General features: G+C 41.0%; 1 pseudogene; it reads right to left on the bottom strand.

Moving 5' to 3' along the window:
* Window positions 1–1,005: 1,005 nt before the first annotated feature.
* Window positions 1,006–1,190, bottom strand: LOC115227396 (annotated as a pseudogene).
* Window positions 1,191–4,426: the final 3,236 nt, after the last annotated feature.

Here is a 4,426-nt window from a genome sequence, read left to right as displayed (position 1 = left end):
GTTAATAAGACGCTCGGACAGCCTGGCGAATAGCAATGTCATTCCACGAATACAGGGATCGACAAACGTTCCAAGAGCCAAAATGATTCTCTGGAATCGTTTTTTATCATTGATATCCGTCAACCAAGCGAGCGACGGAAGAGGCGCGTCTTGGGGCCAAAGATCCCCGAAGACTCCAAGGAGTAAAAGAAGCGAATTCGAGAGGTGGCCTTACTTAAGAATCTTGCAATCCTCGGTCAGCCTCGAAGCGTGCCCAGGATCAACAGCGGGAAGTGCGCGATTTCAGTCGGTGTCTGAGCAGGTGAAGTCCCGAATACGAGATTTCCCCTGCTCGTAAGGGAAGGTGGACATTTGAGCTTTTTCCGTCTTCTCTATCCAGCTCCACCGGCTCAAGATTGACGGGACACCCACAGAAACAAAACCTCTCTGTATGATTGCGTTGAGTTCACTGTGGCGAGCAGCTGACCGGCACTCCGACAGCAAGCGAGAGGGTGCAAATCGTACTCTCAACAGTTCCCACACAAAGGCATTTGTGCGCCTGAAAGATCTTCACCCAGACACGGAGGGAGATTGCAATCCTTGTCCACCAGATCGAGATGGAAGGCAAAGGGAGAGCTTTTAATCAAACACCGCGGGGATCGTCGAAGACCAGATTGCAGCGTGAGCTCGTAAAGATCCTAAGGATAAGGTCAAAGTCGGAGAGAAGGTAATCTCTGTGAAAACACGGTGTACATCTTATCGTGTAAAAGGTTTTGGGGCGGAAAAATAGTTTCAGGGGAGTAAAAGAGGCAAATTAGGCTCGATCTCTTTAAGCTTCTCTATCTTTTTAGTTTGATTTGAGATTTTTCAAGATAGAAAGCCTTCAAGGGCAGAAGGAAACATAAAAAAAGAATCCTAAGATTTGGTTTGGCTGTAATTTGAAAATGGGAAAAAATCTTTCGGAACCAAAAAGATAACCGTGGAACATAAAAATGTTAACGAAGTTAGATAATTTAAAAAAGCAAAACTGCTCAGAAACTCTACATAACCTCTAATCAACAGGAACAATCGTCCAAACGTTCAAAGAAGAACGTCAAGTCACGTTTAAGCAATGCAAAGTATATAACATCATCACAGCTTTATGTAAGAACAATTTTGATGAACGTTCTCTCAGGGCAAATTTTAGAAATGATCCTAAGAAGGCTAGCTTTAAAATTGATGATGAAAAACAATTTTTATGAACGTTCTCTCAAAGCAAATTTTAGAAATGATCCCTAGAAGTATAGCTTTAAAATTACGCAGAAGAAGAAAAATTTTTATTTAAAAAGAGGCTGTTAGTGGAGAATAGATAAGGACCTTTGACATTCCTGCCTTTTTAGTCCCGGACACACGCTCACTTCTCAGCCGCAAACTAAGACTTACCGCCTTACCTGGTACCCAGACATTATCTTTACTAGGACCTTAGATAGACCTTTGAAGGACAATTCCTGGGTTCCGAGTGCTCTTCTCGCCATCCTTAGCCATGGGCTAGCCGGGTAGCTTGTCTTCTGACTTTCTTGAGTGCGCTAATTAAATTGATAACGCGTTTCGTCTTTTATTTTAAGTATAAAAATTGACAGCAGGCAAATTAGTTTATTAAATTAGTTCATTAAATTACGAATACTCGAATGAAAGTAGTCATTACTGGTTCCAAAAGGTAATGTCTCTTGTCTACTGTAGTGGAATGGGCTACTCCACTGATAAACTATTAGTGGGAAGTGATCCCTCCCGCCATCTCATCATTGCCTGTAGAAATGTACAGAAAGGCTTGGAAGCCGTCAGTTCTCTCAGACAAAACAACCAAACATGTCAAATAAGCCTGTCCTCATAGACATGGTCGCCCGACTGTCCATTTTCAGGGGTGTGAATTATATTATGTCACATGCCTCAGGGATTACTATGCCCCACTCGTTACCTCCGAATTATTTCTGAGAATAATTGATTAATGATTTTTCAATTTTTTAGAAAAATTAATAATCAATCACAACGACATAGGAATAGGAATAGGAAGTTTTATTGGAAACAGAGAAGGGTTAAAGGTTAGGGGGGAGTTTGTATAATGAAACAATAGGACTACCCTATCGACTTCTTCCCAGAAAAAAAAGAGACCCCCTCAAGTAAATTTTTTTTTTTTTTTTTTTTTTTTTTTTCTTTTCTACCTCTGCAGGTACGTCCCAGTGACAATTGAGTTGGATTTATAACCACTTATAGCTTTTTCGACAGTTTCACCGACCATGGAGGATTTACTTTCAAGCCACAGGGGGATTGGATCTTCAACTTTTTGGTGGTAAGCAAGCTTCAAAGCGAGCCTGCGAGACTTTTCAAATTTAGTTAAGATGGTGTCCTTCTTTTTAGAGAAGTACCATCCCTCTTTTCCGTATAGTAGTCCCGGTAGGATCACCGTATTGAAAACGTAGAGGAAAGTATCAGGCTCCAAATTTAACTTCCTCAGGCAGAACAGAGCATTAGTTGCTTTCCTTTTACTTAATTTTGCGTTTTCGAGATAGTTTCCCTTTTCATCGATGAACAAGCCAAGATATTTAATTGAGTTTTGTCGAGGTATGTTCTTGATCAGGCACGGTAAATTTATTAAATTTCTGCTTTCTGTGATTCTCAGTAATGCGGACTTCTCACGCGCAATAATGAACATATTTTCATCGCACCATTGCTCCACTGTATTCATATATGATATAATCCTTTGTTCGGATAAGGCAGGTTTCGATGAAATGTCAAGGATTACAACATCATCGGCGTATATCAAAATTTCCGTCCGTGTGTTGACAGGAGACGGCAGATTGCTCATCACAATGTTGAATAATAGAGGACTGAGGACTGATCCTTGAGGGACGCCTCTTTTAAGTTTCAGTTCATCCGAGTCATAGTTCAGAAAGCTTATCACAGAGCGCCTGTCGCGGAGGAAGTCTTTTAGCCATAGGAATAGTCCTTTGTCTATGTGACACTTCGCCAGATGTCTAAGGAGACCGAGGTGCCAAACCATATCAAAGGCTTTTGAGATGTCTAGAGACACAATTGTCAGACACTCTTTGAAATCCAGAGCCTTTACAATCGACGAATTGAGTGTATAAAGACAGTCAGCACAGGAACGACCCCTCCGAAAGCCCCACTGCACGTCTTTGAGATAACCATTTCTCTCGACGTGTTCAGAGAGTCGTTCAAACATTACCCTTTCCATTATTCGACTGATGGTAGGAATTAGGCTTATAGGCCTATAACTTGTCGCCAAGTAACCAGGTTTTCCAGGCTTCCGTATCATCCTTACCTCCGTCAGTTTCCATGAAGAAGGGACGTATCCCAAGCTCACACTGCGGGAGAAGAGACATCCCAAATATTCGTAAAGTTGCTTGGGAGCTTCTTTGAACATGCGCATGGTTATCTTGTCCTTTCCCGGAGCGTTATTTTTGGAGTATCTAACTGCATTTTCCACGTCTTTGCACGTTATAGATTCCGAGCACATTGGTAATGAGCTAAGATTGTCTTCCAACTCTTTTTCCATATCAAACAAAGCTGAATCAGATAGATTTGTATCCGGATTGACTTCTTGTATTCTTTTGAGACTATCAGCAAATATGTTCGGGATTTCTTCATGAGATGCAGGGGATCCATCTTGTTTTAGCAGTTTAGGTATAGTTTTCTCAGACGTCGAGGTTAATTTCGAGTAGACCTTCCAAAAATTTGGACTTCCTTTATGTAGCTTTTTGCACTCAGTATTCCATTTTTTATCCTTCGCCACCTTCGCCGATTTTCTTATTTCTTCCGTAATGGTGAAGATTTCACTTTCCAAAACGGACCGGTCACGAAAATCTGCGCAGCGCCGGAGTTTGTTCCTTAGACATTGTTTTTTCCTTAGTAGGATTTCAACATTCATGTTTGGCATGTGAGTTTTCCTATTGTTTGAGACGATTTTTGTAGAATATGTTTCCAGATAAGACTTTATGTATCCAATAAGGGAATTGCTAGACTTCTCGAGGTCCTCAGATGAAGAATTTTCGTCAAGTTTAGGAGCGAAATTGCTCAGATAAAGTGTAAAACATTTTCGGTAGTGTTCCCAGTTTATAGTCGAGAGGTTATATCGTATAAAAGTTGGTTTACCCTTTAAAGGTCCAAGGTTGAGTTTGTATAAAATTGGTAGATGGTCACTTCCAATATCATTTAAGGTGTACGGTTGTTCCATAAATTGAAGAGTAGACATAGAGACCAATGCTACGCCCAAATAGTCCCACCCTCCTGGTGAGTAATGATTTGGGGTTTTTGATGTGATGACCGAGAAACTGAGAGATTCTGAAAGCTTCTTAAGAATGATGCCATCCCTGTTGGTTCTCAGACAGCCAAAAGATGTGCATTTGGCATTTAGATCCCCGAGGAGTATTGACAAATGATTGTGTTTATC

This window comes from Octopus sinensis, unplaced genomic scaffold (genome assembly GCF_006345805.1).
Source record: "Octopus sinensis unplaced genomic scaffold, ASM634580v1 Contig03008, whole genome shotgun sequence".
In the NCBI taxonomy this organism is placed as follows: Eukaryota; Metazoa; Mollusca; class Cephalopoda; order Octopoda; family Octopodidae; genus Octopus; species Octopus sinensis.
The sequence above is the reverse complement of the archived record's forward strand: the minus strand, read 5'-3'. Positions and strand labels throughout refer to the sequence as shown.